This window comes from Falco peregrinus, chromosome 1 (assembly GCF_023634155.1).
Source record: "Falco peregrinus isolate bFalPer1 chromosome 1, bFalPer1.pri, whole genome shotgun sequence".
Taxonomy (NCBI): domain Eukaryota; kingdom Metazoa; phylum Chordata; class Aves; order Falconiformes; family Falconidae; genus Falco; species Falco peregrinus.
Window position 1 is genome coordinate 32,269,869 of NC_073721.1, and position 15,306 is coordinate 32,285,174.

Sequence of the window (15,306 nt, forward strand, 5' to 3'; positions counted from 1 at the left end):
GGGCCTGAAACAAGTCACCCTTGTGTCTGTTCTGTGAATTCGTTGGTCCATTGCCAAGAAGAGTATTTTTGCCAACAGATATCAAATCAGCTGATACTGAAGCTTTTGAATAAAATGAACTTAGAATCATCTAGCCATAATAACTAAATAGTTATTTTAGTGGTTATTATGTCTTTACTGTGAGACATCTCATCACAGAGGCAGATTGCATGAATCAAAGTAATTGTACGTTGTGGAGACTGGTAATGATGATTTTAGCTGCCTTCACTAGACAAACCTCTTCTGAGCTGTTGTGTGAAATATGGAGTGAGAGAGAACAACTCTGTTGTGGCTGAGGCACTGAGCAAAAAATTTCTGTCTAGCGTTTTCGTTCTTCCCAGCACTTCTTTCCTCAGTGATTATATCTGCTGCTTCGTTTTTTAAAAAAATAGGATACAGAACATCAAAGTATTTCTTTTTAGAATGTTGAAAAGTTAGAATAAGGACAAGTCTAGGAGTCTAGGCTCTTAGATCCAAAAAAAGCAGTTAAACTTCACTTCTCATCTTTAAATCAATCCATAGCCAGTGGAGTTGAAATTTCCTTGCTTCTCAGATTGCAGATTACCTGTCAGGACATTACTTTTGCCATGGGCTGGGGCTTTCAGCTCATTCAGGCTCTTGGCTCTGTGGTGCAGGACATGGAAGCCCAGCAGGGCCCATTTGCAAGGCAATCTGAAGTTTGGCTGCCTCACTGGAGCACAAACAATAAGTAAGCATCCTCACACTTCACAAAGCAGTTTGGCAAGAAATTGAGCAGGGATCTACAGAAAGCTTATGAAAATAGATGCCACTAAGTAAATAATTTTGATTGAACAAATATTACATACCTACTTGATCATCCTTACAATACCTTACCTATGATTTTCTGAAGTCTTTTTTTAAAGCGGTGTACCTGCAGAACAGACATCCAGCTCTCCAAACTATTTCAAAAGGATCTATAACTGCAGAATTACACACAGGATCAGATCCCCATCCTGTGGTGATAATATATTAAGCTATTGCAAGTCTGATTGTCTTACCCTTATCTATACATTTTTCAGACTGTTGCATCGATATATTAATATCCATCCATGTTTATAACTTTAGGAGGATTGCCAAACATTTAGAAATATAAAGAAATTCCTCTTTTAATTCATATAAATTGTGGTGTAGCTCTTTGATGTCACAGGGAGTCTTAATGCAAAGTGATCCCATAAAATTCAACCACGAACCTAGTCTAGAATCAACAACTAAAATAAGTCTAGGAAAAAGTACTATGAGTGCTCCTGAGTGATTCTTTCCTTCAATATATTCTAATATTTTTGGAAGATGTTAAAACCCTTGTTGAACTCTGGATCAAATACAGCAAGCTGTACCTTTCTTTCTGAGTTTTTCAGTTCTCTTTGTTAAATAATGGATCTGAGCAAACCAGGCATATCTCATGTGAAATTAGATATAGCCCCTTATGGGTCATGTTCAGGCAAACCTTATTGGCAGTATAAAGTTAATATTGAAATTAATTTAGATGAGAGTATTTTAATCTATATATTTATGATTGAGCTAATTTCCTTTGCAGCTAGAGGAAAGAAAGTTCTCCAGTGATGCTTTTCTTCCATTCTGAGACTTTATATTCAAATGTCAATATGCAATGTTGCAAGATGGATATTTATAATTGCTCTGATTTCATTAGCTAAAAAGCCAGAATTAGACGGTAAAAATTAGATTTTAATGAACAATTTCAGCATGAGGAAGTTATGAATTGGTGTCTTGAGGATATCATCATGACTTAGAAATGAAGCAAATTAGACAAGTCCAATAGGAAAAAAAATGGCAAGGTTGAGAGGAGATTAAAATAACTTCAAACAGATCAGACGGGTAGAAGGAGTAGAGGAGAATATGGAACTAGCTTTAAAATCTTAATTCTTGTTTTAATACTGCAAAATAATTCTGAAAATTGTCAGTAGAAACTGGGGAAAAGACTTCAACTAGCAAACGCTGGGATGAGGGGAATAAAGATATCCAGCAGAGCAACACATGCTGCTGCTCCACCTATCACTGGTTTGGAATCAGGGAGGCCACCGGCACTGGAAAAAGCATCTGTGCAGACTGCATACATAATCCCCTCTCGTGCTTCAAAACAGGCCCGTAGTGGATTTACGCTTTTGGCCTGTGGATGAATGTGTTGGCCCTCATCTGCAAGTGAGCCTGGGCTTAGCCAGTGAGAAAAATAATATCTGACATTAACCAAGGTTTTGATGATTAGGGATGAGCGGCAGCTGTTTACACACACTAAATAAAAAGTAAATGTCTTTACCATATACTTTCCAGGTGTAACGTGGATTACAACCACACTGTCATAGACATCGGAGTTGGACAGCTGTTGCTGGTAGTTGTATGAACTGAATGGCTGAGGTTGAGAAAGAAAGAGAAAGGAATCTGGAATCAAGAAGAGATCTGACTCCATAAAAGGCCAAACACTTGGAAACAAATCTGAGGTGTCCTGAATCTTAATGCAGTATCATCCTCGTTAAACTGTGTCATGGCCTAAAGCAAATGCTCAGTGAAACTGCATTTTTACTGCAGCCATTTTAAAATGATGGCTCTTGTGGCATACGCACGTCTCATTTGTTATATACAGTCATGCAAGCCATGCAGATGACTGTTAATGTTACCCTCTCTTCCCCTCAACTATTAAATAAACTCAGAAATTACAATGACATTAAAAACACTTCGAGCAATTTTATGTGATCATTAAGTCAGAATATTCCACTCCGGAGGCTTCTGCTATTCAGCAGCCTTGAAATTACTTAGATCAATTAAATGCATTATATTTTATATTGAATATAGGAATGTGGTTTTTCGCCACTGTGGGGAAATATAAATAATGAAACAAGGAGAATCTCCAGCAATCGCTTTGTAGTCCTGTGCTGCTTTTCTCACACCTGAATGTTTTCACGTGGTTGGACTTGCTTTTTCCTTCCTTGGTGAAATACAGTGATGTATCTTTATAATTCGAACATTTTAGCAGTAAGAAAGCCTAAAAGTCTCCCTTACTCTGCCATCTCTTTTTTTCTTAGCTGATAGAGAGGAGAAATGAGCATGCATAAGGCAGGCTTTTTTAATGATATCAAGGTATTTAACCAAATCATCAAAACTAGGAGCCTACCTACTGTGTATCCTGGAGAAGAACCTGCAAAGGGTGCTCTGTTCTACCGCAGATCTGAGCTACCCCCTCAAAAGACGTTCTGTATCCACTGACAGCACAATTTGAGAATCACCTTCATGGGACAGGTCTCTGCTGGGGGTGTGAGTGTCATGATACTGAACAAAACTACTTTACTATCAACATTGAAAAAGAAAAAAAAAAAAAAAAAAGTAGAGCAGTAGGAGGATCAGGCAGAGAAAGTCTGAGTGATTCATTGGGGCAGGTCACTGCCAGACCTGGCAGCAAAACCCACACCTTTTACTGGACAACATCTGACGTGTAAAGTCCCTTTAGAGAGAAGGATGTAAGACAACATCACACTTTGTCATCAACTGAAGTTGAGATTTTATTTATTTATGTACTTATTTGCCCATGCTATTAAGTAGTGTAATATTGTTTTTATTGTGAAAATCATATGTTCATTTATATTTTATTCAGAAAGTGGGCTGTTTGCTGTTAATCATCATTTTACTACTAGTCATTAACTAACTAGGAGAATGTTTATAGACTCTGGTGTCATCTTGGGATATGACCTTGCAGAAAAGGTCATTAGTCATTAGCTCCTACTAATTAGTGTCCAGGTAGAATGATCAGCTGGTCAAGTACAAAGCAAGAGTAGCTTCAGAGAAAGCATTGCTTGCTGTAAAGTGAGAGGGTTAGAAGATAGTTTCCTGGCTTACAAGGAAGCTGATTGAAAGGCTGTGTAATTAAATCTGTTCTGTGCTGTGCCTGTCCTGCAGAACATAATAAGACTTACCCAGAAAATGGATCTGATAACCTGGCGCCCAGTGCCATGCTAATTCTCATGCCGTTGTGCAGCCCAGCTACTAAATTATAGTTATGCAGGATTAATTAGTTCCATTCTCCACAAAGCTAATATTCAATGTAAATGAGGGGGATTAGCAGGGAGTTATTTGGTGACTTACGAGAAAGGAAACACACATTTAAACAAGGATCTTAGGACATATAAATTAAAACCCAAGGGATTTACATTCAAATATCAATGGGCCGCTGCATCAGGTATGGTTTTGCTTTGCCTTCGCACTGAAATATGTTTGCAGAGATAGAGTTGTGCTCCACTAGGTGCAGCTGAACATCCTTAGGTATTTCAGGAGTCATCAGCTTCTACGTTATAAAATCCAAGAGGGACCCAAAGTGAACTTCTAAGGGATTACTTGTATGATGTGGATATTCCTACATGCTTGAACTACATTCTCTTTAAGCTTCTTTTAAATAATATATTTAGGAAAGAAAACAAAATCAGACAAAACCTGTAAGCATTTGATGGCAATCTGAAATTGCCCAGTGATACTCTGAAAGCTCTTGGTGCATTATTCTAATGATTAATATCTTCCCTATTAAAAATGTGTATCTTATCACACAGATTGTTTGTTCAACTTTGGATTCTAATCCCTGGGTTTACTGTAGCTTTATCAGTTTCAGTTTCAACAGTAAACTAGTTCATTCTCCCCACTGAAATCCATATGAAATGGGATGAAGCTACTTCATCTCTTTTATAAACCAATAGATTGAATTCTTTAAATATTTGTCTTTGGGGCATGTTTTCCAGTATTTTGCTCATTCCTCTTTTCAGAACAATTGTCAATATCCTTCCTGAAATGCAGGCAGATGCCAGAGCTGGACATAATATTGCTGCAGTGATCGCAGCATTATCAAATACTGAGGAAATCTAGCATCTTGATTTCTACTCAGAATTCTGTTTATGCTGTAATGCATATTTGTCCCCCGCGTCTTTTGTTGGCAACAACATGTTCACTTGATTCAAGAAAACTTATCCTTGTTTCAAATTCACTACAGCGGAATTCTTCTCTTCCCCATTTATGTAGGCTGTAGCTATGTCTAGCACCCTTCACTCCCCTTCTGTCTCTGCTGGGATTCATTAGTTACAATCAGACTGATTTTCTTAGGAGGTTAAGGTGCAAGAACCTTTGCAGCAGGAGCTAGACTACCAAGTAGTGCGTATATCAGGTGACTCTGAAGCTTTGTGAATGCCAGACGGCCCAAGCAGTGACTCTAAATACATTTAAGTGAACAGAAAAGGGGTATACTCTTTGTGCTCTCTTCAGAAAGGTAGAGAAATGTACCACAGACGGCTGAATATTTATGTTGTTTCTTGTATTCTACCCTAAGAATCTGTGAATGGATAATGCCTAAGACAGACAGACTGAATCTGATCCACTGCAGCGATACCTGTCTTCTTCAGGGGGAAGCAAAGGAAAGAAGTTGAAAGCTAACAAGGAGAATATGGTAAATTAAAATTCTGTCCCCAAGGTAAGCAGAACAAAAAAAACCTACAAATGAGAAAGGTGTTGAGGGGTCACAGAAATGCAGAGATATCTTCAAGTGATACTGCTCAGTCCCCTGTGTTTTGCTCAAGAATGGGCTTTGATTGCAGCCCTGCTCTCTCCAGCTGGCAGAAACGTGCCAATGGATGCATATGTACCTGTGCGCAACAATTGCCGCACTAGACATTGCACCAGGGCTTGAAACGAAGACTGGAAACTCAGGACTGCCCTAAGACCAAATGTGGCAACTATTAGAAACAGACATTTCTGTGGCAGTGGCAGAGAGAAGACTGTGGCAACTCCTGCAGACCGTGGACTTGCACAGCGCAAGCTTATTTCATAGAATAACAGAATGGTGTGAGTTGGAAGGGACTTTAAAGACCATCTAGTTCCACCCTGCCCTGCCATGGGCAGGGACACCTTCCACTAAACAAGGTTGCCCAAAGCCCCATCCAGCCTGGCCTTGAACGTTTCCAGGGATGGGTCATCCACAGCTTCTCTGGGCAACCTATTCCAGTGCCTCACCACCCTCAAAGTAAAGGATTTCTTTGAAACATCTACTCTTCCTAATATCTAATCTAAATCTACCCTAGTCCCAGTAGGCTATACAGTTTGGAAGACATAATTCTTCACTTTGTGAAGAAGAATGGTAGAGGGATCAGAAACAAGACGGAGCCAATAACTTAGCTGACACTGCAATCAGCTTACATTTATCTCTCTCTGTACCCTGCTCTAGCTTTTTTCTGAACTGGTTCAGAGCACTTGCAATCAGAATCTCAAAATACCTCTCTCTGCCCATGCCAAGGTGTATTTAGCAATTACATTGCACAGGGTTAGTATATTTTCTAATGAGAAGAGGTGCTATGAAAGCTTTTATGTTGTTTTCTTTTTTATTTGGTTAATATACCCAGAGTGTGTGAATGTGCGTCTGTGTAATGTTTTGTTAATGTGACATTTATTCTCCTTTCCTTCCAGCCCCTCCTCAAGCATGTCTGCAAATCAATCTGGTTTTGTGTTTAATGCAAGTTATCAATCATCTTTTCATGAGCAAATGGTTTCATATTAAGGGGAAGGAAACATTCTAATGTATTCATTCTATTATTGTTCCTTGGAAAAGATCCAGATTTGCAATAAACCAGTGATTGGAAATGCACAAAGTATTTTAATATCCCAATTATTTTGATTTAACTTCCTCTAATAGTTTAAATTGATACTGAATTTATTTAGAAGCCATTACAGAGGAATTCCCCCCACCCTCCCGCCAAGTAGTTCAGAAACACATAATGAACTTAAGCTGAAGACAAAATACATTGTTCATATTCTAAGCTGCCAACGGTATGAGAAGGGGAAGCTTTTGTATGAGAAAGCCAGGTGGAGGGAAACGGAAAAAAAAACAAACCCAAAAAAAAGCAAAAACCAAAAAAACCCCAACAAAGCTGCTATATATAATTCAATTATTATTTAAAAATTCGTCTGATTAAAAAAAAATGTTACAGTGGCAATTTTTCTGTCTTCAGGAGATGATAATCAGACACCCACTGACTTCCTACATTACTGGAACTAACACAGATTTGACTACATGAAAAGACCTACTCAAAAATTTCATCTCTCCCTGCCTACGTTTCTTTTTTTCCATGTTATCTGCATTTTTACCCTACTGTTACAATCATGCTTTGCACTTTTCACATAAATTCATCTGAGGTCTTCACAGGAATGCTTTGCTCATGTCCAGGATTTCTCAGCATCCTTTCACTTCCTGGATGGACTGAGAAGATTTTAAGGTGATAATGCTCAGTCCTCCAACAGATAACCTCAGAAACCTGAGAAGCCATCCCTAGAAGGCTCATTGCTGCAATAAAGGTCCATGGGACACTTCCTGCCTATCTGCCAAGAGCTTTGTAAGGACATGTACAGGCATGAAAATGTTATGGCCAGGATCTTCCCGAACTGAAGCTGGCAATATAAAGAGAAAGTGTGTCAGTCCTAAGGTACTAAGTCTTTTCTGGATCTTTCTTGGTTCTAGAGATATCAGTAACATCTACAGATGGGATCAGCGTGGCCTGTCAAGCTCCTGGTGCTACTGACACAGTAAGAAGGCATCCTTGGCTTGACAAGCTGATGGCTCCAGGCCTGGATCCCCAGAGGGACTTTGGACTACAGCAGGAAAAGCTGCCATTTCTACATTTAGGAGTCTTATTCCTTAGTGGACTGACCTGTTCAATCAATTCCTTAAATTAATCTTCCTTAAAAAAGAAACGTAGGCAGGGAGAGATGAAATTTTTGAGTAGGTCTTTCCATGTAGTCAATCTCCCTCCAACAAGAAGCAAAGCTACTACAGTTTTATATCCTTTTGACCCTAGCAGAATCCATGGCATTACATTAGCATAAAGTCAAAGGAGAGGAAAACTGAAAAAAAGTGAGTAGGATCTTTATTGTAAGTTAAGAATTTATGCCATATGATCATTTTGAAAATAACTGTAGCTTGACAATAGCTATTGCCTGCAAACAAGCATTCTGGATACCACACAAATACTTAGGAAGCAAATTCATGATGACACAGAGGTTTCTCAAAAAAATTGGCAAAACATTGCTTATTAATTTTGAAGTGCTAAATAGGCAGCATTTTTTAACGCACATTAATTCATGACATAAATTTTGACATATTCAGAATTTTTAAAAAAGTTTAAATAGCATTAGCATTTGTTTGAGAAATGTACTCTATTTAAGAATGACCATAGTTTACTGCTTTCTTTAGTTGCAAGTTAAGAGATGAGTATTTCATGTCATGCTATGTCATTTTATGAAAGCATGTGAATGAAGTCCTTGAAATTATTTACCTGTATCATCTCACCACCTAGCTTTAGGGCAAAAAGTCATACTGTTTATATTAGCTTACCTTGACAGTGAATGGTGTGAGTGGAAGAAATAGCGATTTCTGAAAAACAGTCAAGAATGTTCTTTATGCTGAAAGGACAGCCACTTAAGAGTTAGCCAATAATAATCATGAGGCGCTACTTAAGACTTCCAGAAAAAAATCTACTGTTGTTGTATCCTTTCTTTTGAATTACCTCTGATTTTAAAGTGATTGTTGTGGAGACGGGGAATTACGGCTCTGGTCTAGGAAGATTCAAAATCTTGATTCTGAATTGTGACTGAATACTCTGGAAGTGGGGTAAGCACTACCATCTTCTTTTTGTAACAGTGCACGCTGCACCCTGAAATACAAAACTTGTTGTGGGGGCCACTGAGAGGAAATGTGACTATTAAGGCCAGTACTTAACACAGACAGTTAGGACAGGGGGAAATCAGATATTTTCATCCCTATCTAACAAAATCAGAAAGGAGGGGAACTACAGGGCAGATCTTCCACATCTTTCATGCATGCACTAGTAGGCAAAGAGTAGACTGTACTCAGAAAACTTGGGTTTATGTTTTACAAGCACCTGCAAGACTTTCTCAGGCAGCTCTTCCTGGATGGGCACCTTTCTCAAGGATTTTGGTTGCATTTAGGCAGCACTAAGCCACTCGGCTTCGGTCCAGACCATGCTGGCAAGATCTATGGGCTAAATGAATGTGCTCCTGTACGTATGCAGTGCTCAAACATATGCCATACAAAGGATAAAGGACTTTTTTTTTTCTTTTTTTTTTCCCCCATGTTGTCCAGGAGAGCAGCCTGTGATCTCTGATGTGCTTGGGCAATACTCAGCAATCGCCTTCCTGGACTGCAGACTGGGGTTAAACAAGACCTAAAGCCATTTCAGATGGAATATCTGCATCCTGGATTTTGTCATGACTATTCCTTTGTCTCTGATGCACTGAAGGAAGAAAAGCATAATTTGTTGATGCTGTGAAAGACAGTGGTGGTTAACTAGGCTAATCACAATGCAAAGGAATTTAGTCTGGTGGTGATAACTTCAGGTTTTTTGTATATTTATCTAGCTATCTACCTGTCAGCTAAGCAAGTCTATGATTATCTGTATTTGAACTACTGAGCAATGATCTAAGTTTTCTATAGATGCAATCTTCTTTTCCCAAGTCATGGAACATTTATTGAATCCCTCAAGATGTTTTAACTCAGTTTCTTAATGCAAATTTTTCCTTCTTGAAACAATCGGGGTGTTGGAGTGTGTCTTTGTCCCTCTGTTCAGTCCTTTATAAAATGTAACTAATAATTGCACTATTTTCCTTTGACTGTTGTAGCAATGCCTTATCTACTCGGCATTCTCTTTGAAGAGAATACCCTCAGAATAAGATCATTTCAGCTTTTCTTTTTTTAATTCTATTGCCTAGCCAAAACAGTTGCTCGTTTTTACAGGTGTCACATTTTCATTGATACAAAAGATGGAAGCCACTGGGAAGTGTCTAGTCCCTACGAGATGTGGTCCTGAAGAAAGAGATGCCTTTAAGTATGTCTGATTGAGTTAAAATCAGTGATTCGGTGTACAGGAGGATTTCTTTTTTGATGCGCATGTGTAACTAAACATAAACCTTGTGATTCTCTCTTTAGCATGCTACTACTGTGCATCTGAAGCAGTTTCCTTCCTTGAAGAAGCAAGGTTTAAGCTACTCACTGGAGCATCATTTTGAGCATCCTGTCTTCAAAGCAAATGTAAGATTCTCCAGATGGTAGCAGTTACCCTTGCCTGTGAGAATGGGATGTATCCTAGAACCGTAGCAGATCACAGGAAATGTGTTTACCAGTTCGTAGTGTATCTGTACAGCATGTATGCCCATAAGACGTTTCTGACTGGAGGAGTTTTTAAGCTCTTTCATACAGCATGCAGTTAACATTTCTTTCCAAAAAGAGTCCTCAGATGCATGTGCAAAACAAATTTCCAGATCCCTTCCTCAGACTATTCCTCCCTGTCTCCTTTGTCTCTGCCACTCCTTTCCCTTTAATAATAATGGAAACAATTTACATCATAAGCTAAAAACAACTTAATTTTCTTGTACCTTATAGGAAGAAAATAATGTTGAAAGCAAAATAAATGAATAGTGCATGAACTGCTGCCACCTCTTGGTTATATTCATCACTCCAAGTATTCGGGGCGTATTCATCTAAATCAAGAATATTAGGGCATTTCAGTTATTTTTCCCTTTCACCTCACATCCAGCCTTGAAAACACAAAGCAAGACAGTATATTTTTTTTTTTCTCCAGATGCTATTGCTGAAATTGTCAGTTGCAACTATTAAGGTAATTTTTAAAGGTCTTCTACCAGTATTTTTGTGTGCTTAAGCTAAGTCCTTTCTCTTTCTTTTCTGGGGTTTAGGTTTTATTTAATTTTAATCTCCACCTTTGTTAAGCTTCGAGGCATTCAGTTGGTTATTTTTGTACTACAACAAAGAGAGTTAACTTTATTTCATTGGCATTCTGATAGTGAAAGGCATGAGGACAAATGAAGGGAAGGGTGGTGGTAGTGGGGAATTACATATGCCTAAGTGAAACAAAATGAATTTCCAATATATTTTTTTCCATGTTTAAAGAATAACACACTAATTTTATTCCTTATCCAGATGTGTGTTCTGATTAGAAGCTCATTGAAGGTAATGGCATAGCTCCAGTGCACTTCAAGAGCTTTTGGACAATTTCTAGTGAAAAATATCAGATTTCTATTGAAGTTGTCAGTGGAATGACATTGGTTTCTCCCACCCAATACCGTTCACCACAATTGTTGCATGTTTAATCAGTTCCTGCTGATTGCAGTAGGACATCAATTGACCTTTTCTAGGTCAATTGCAATGTGTGGACAGCTAAAATATCCTGTCTGAGCAGTCATTAGATGCCCTCTAAATGATGATATACATGATGAATGGGAACAAAATTCTGGCAACCTCCCAATGACAGCCACCGGGGTAGGACTTTCACCTGTTCCTCACTTTTTCCCAGCCTTTGGTCCCATTCCTGTTGATGTTGTACTTGCTTATTAACGTGCTTGCTTGTAGCTGTACCTTACCAGGCTCTATGGCTGCACCACAGCCTATCACTTCAGACAGCAACAGAGAAGGATCAGCAATTTGTACTGAAAATACAAATGCAGAAGGTCTAAAAGCAACCTAATTGAAGCACCCCTGAGTTAAACCAAAGGCTACATTAACACCCAGGCTATAATTAGCAGATCCTCTCACTTTGCTAAGTGAGAAGGCTTATCCATGTGTCTGTCAGCGTAGAAGCAATAGAAACCACCATCAATGTGACAAGCTGTTGTTTGTCATGTCCTACTGAAAAGCCCTTGCTGAACTGAGACTTTACAAAAAAAGTTTTTTTATTTGGAAGACCAGAAATTGTTTGGTCTTTACCCTGCTGGCACGATACATCCAGTCATGGCTGAAGATCTCTCTCTTATGGGATGTTCATGATTCTGCAGTTCAGGGCCCAATGACTCTTTTATCTTTGTTGTCATAACTAAATAGTATAATTATACACAAACACAGCTAAAACCCGCAGCATTAAGTTTGAAAGGACTACAAAGGAACAGTGTCTTCCTGTGTAGCAGCTCTTGCTTCACTGGCTTTTATGCATGAGCTCGTTACATGACAACTTGCCGCAGCCTGATTTCCTTACTCACTGAAGTGATTAAAGCAATACCACCCCAGAGACCTCTTGTTTGCCTGCACATATCACTGCAACCCACTCAGCTTCCTCCAAAGCAAGGGCAGAGGCCCGGTGTGCTGGAAAATTGGCAGGGTGAGGTCTGTTCTCATTTCATAATGGGGCCATTCTGTTTCCTCTCTCTCCAGCGTTCTGAAATCTCTTCCTGATGACTTGATTAAAGGATATTTTTTTTAAAAAAAAAGAAAGCAGCTTATCTAGAAGAGTGCAATATATACCATGAAAAGTGCTATAAAGCAGTGCTTCACCTTCAGAGCAGTTCAGAGACAGGTAAATAAAGTGCTTTGGGCTGGGAGCTGAACCACGCTGATTCGATGAGCGGATACCCGCCTAAGTGTGATGGATAGGCGTGAAAATGGCTGCAAATGCCACTGTAGAAGCATAAGCAGGACAATCAGTGCTCAGATCCTATTACTTAAGCAGTGCTTTTCTCAGACTGCTTAGTGCACCATCACCTCCCAGAAGGAAGGTTAATGTATGGCTGATTTGTGGAACGACTTATCAGCAGGCATTCTACCTGAGGAAGCAGAATTCATAGTGATTATTGTAGACTTTTCCTTACCAATGCCCTGCCTACAAGAGATTACATGACATTGCTAAAAAAGCAGGCAAATGACATAAGCAAAACAATTTTTTTTCCAGCCTATATCTTAATTTTTTTTTTTTTTTTTTTTTTTTTTAAATCCAGCACATCTAAAAATAGCTCAGCCCTAGAACCAGGTGAGTTCACACTGACAGATTCCTTCTGGATATGAATATCTAAAGTTAAGTTTTCAAATTGCTCTTTCACTGTGGTGGTTTTTTTTGGTTGTTTTTGGGTTTTTTTTCCCTATCCTGTCATTAGACTAAATGGAAAAAAGTATTACACCATTACCGTTTGTGTTCAACCTCAGACAAATCCTGGTGGCTTCCAGACCTTCTCCAGGGATTCATCTTTCCTGTATATTCGCAGTGGTAGAGAAAAGGTGAGTGCTGTGGTCTTGTTCATTATCTAGTTACTGAATGGGGTTTCTGTCTTGAGGAAGCTCTGCAGAACCCTCTAGAATACCTTTTATTTTCTCACATAATTCACTTTCTTCTGAAAGTGAATATATATATATATTATTATATATAAATATATGTATGTTATACCAAAAAGACACAAGTGCTGTAATTAAGAATAAATGTCTTTCTAAAGGAAATAGCTCAGCTAGACATCACTAAGCTCAAAGCAGGAACTGGAGTGAATTTTTCTAGTTTGTGATGTTTTCAGTGCTCAAGACACCCACCCCATCTTCACTCTTTCTTTGCTGGCTGGAGGCAGGAACAGGCTGTGAAAGGGGATACCTTCAAGAGCTCCTGCCTCATGCCCTGATTGCCCTGGTGAGTAAGTCTGAATCAGGATGAGCCTGGATTGCCTATGAAGTCCACTTGCCATAGGAATATCTCTACAGAAAAAAAGAGCATCTTCCTCAAAATAACCCTGAACCATCCTTTCTGGATCATGTCTTGTGGTATAACCACAACAGGAGAGGCAAGAGTTGGGGAAAACAGAGCATCCCCACAAGAGAAAAACACCACTGTGGGAACCTATTCATATTCACCTTTCCTCACCTGCCCGTGCCAGCACATTGGAGCAGACCCAACGCCAGCGCGTCCCACAGCAGAGTGCTGCATCTGCAGGGCTGCGTGGGCTTGTCCACACAGGCTTCCCAACCCTGGGGCCTGCAGCACTGAGTTCCAGAAGGTTCCTCCTCTGTTCGTTATTCTGGAAAAGATCTCAGGCTGAACTAAACTGCTTTTGCTGCATTTCAATATAGCAGGGAAGGGTCCAGCCAGACTGATGTGAGCTCTGCGGGGCCCTCTGCAGCAAACACTGCTGGCTGCTACGGACACAGCAGCAGAGATACAGACTTTACACTGTTGTTCTGCTCTGGTGAGTAAAAACGCTCTGTGAGGAGAAATAGTGATGTTCTATTCCGGTGAAACCAGCATATTCAAAACTGAACTAAGAACTGGAAAAAAATATTTTTGGAGAAAATGCCTGTCAGAATTTCCCTCAAATGAGCGTACAGTGCGGTTTCTCCTCTCCCAAAAATCTAATTCTTGGGAAAATGTACAATTTATTTAAAGCAGTAACACCAGTTTGGTGTCCCAGCAGTGAAAAGCAAAGATACAGATGTTGCTAACTATGACCTAGGTAGATTGACATAATGATGTGAGCAGAATTTAGCACTTACAGTCTGTGGGTAAATGAAGGATGCTGGTTTCCAAGGTGGCCAAGTGCTGAATTCACTTTTAGAAAAATAAATTAAAATCCCATTGAAAAGCATTTTTGTTGACTTTTTTTTTTTTTCTTTTCATAGCTAGGAAGAAAACATTTCCCTAGTTGATATAATAATATTCAAATGCAATTCCCTGAGAAATATCCTAAGATATTGAATTTGAAATTAGTTAAATGATTATTGGCTGAAACAGATTTTAAAACTAAGATCTACTTATGAGTCTTCAGGCTAAGGAGTTATTAGTGAATTTAATTAACAATGGGATTCTTTAGTAACTTCAATCTAGTAGTAACCCACAGGTTTGTCTTTTGGTAATTATTATGTCTGCTGGTTAATAGGATAATCATGACCATGTCTGCAACAACTGAGAACTCCAATCAAACAAACAAAAAAATTGCTCATAATCATCCTTGCTGTTCACACAGGGTTTTTCTGGAGGAAGCTTCTGCCTGATTGAAACATATTATTTATAGTGATGGTATACGTATCTCAAAATCTACAAACTGTTGAATAAGATTCAGCACAGGAGGAAGTCTGGCAGCCTTTATCAGTAAAATCTTCTGATAAAGGGAACTAGGCTTTTATTTTTCTTCTTTCCTGTAAGTGTCTTCTAAAAGGCTTTAAGATGCCATCTTAAGGGGTAAAAAAACAAAAACAAAAAATAAAAACCAAACCCAACTGTTCTAGTAAAAAAGATATACTTTCTGATTTCTTAATAAAATAGTAATATTTTCCAGAAAAGAATGTGACAAATTGGGGTTTTGTTTAGTTTTCTCTAGTGTCAGCTCATTTTTGAAAAATTAGGACACCTTGTGTTAAAAACACAGCAATGAGGTATTTCTAATGCATGTGGATGGGGTTTTGCATGACACCTCCCAGTATTTTGCTATTTTAGCAATTAA

At 38.9% G+C, this 15,306-nt stretch overlaps 1 long non-coding RNA gene across 17 annotated transcripts in view; it reads left to right on the forward strand.

The window, feature by feature from the left end:
- LOC114012675 (uncharacterized) overlaps positions 1-14,451 on the forward strand; it is a 114,939-nt gene extending 100,488 nt beyond the window's left edge. For 6 of the 17 annotated variants that reach the window (XR_008744763.1, XR_008744762.1, XR_008744769.1 and 3 more), the window contains 5 exons: positions 5,375-9,935; positions 10,037-10,138; positions 10,490-12,410; positions 12,985-13,105; positions 13,444-14,451. This is a non-coding gene — a long non-coding RNA (uncharacterized LOC114012675). The remainder of the gene's footprint in view (positions 1-5,374; positions 9,936-10,036; positions 10,139-10,489; positions 12,411-12,984; positions 13,106-13,443) is intronic. The other 11 variants (XR_008744773.1, XR_008744765.1, XR_008744774.1 and 8 more) reach the window with 11 other exon arrangements.
- The last annotated feature ends 855 nt before the right edge of the window (positions 14,452-15,306 follow it).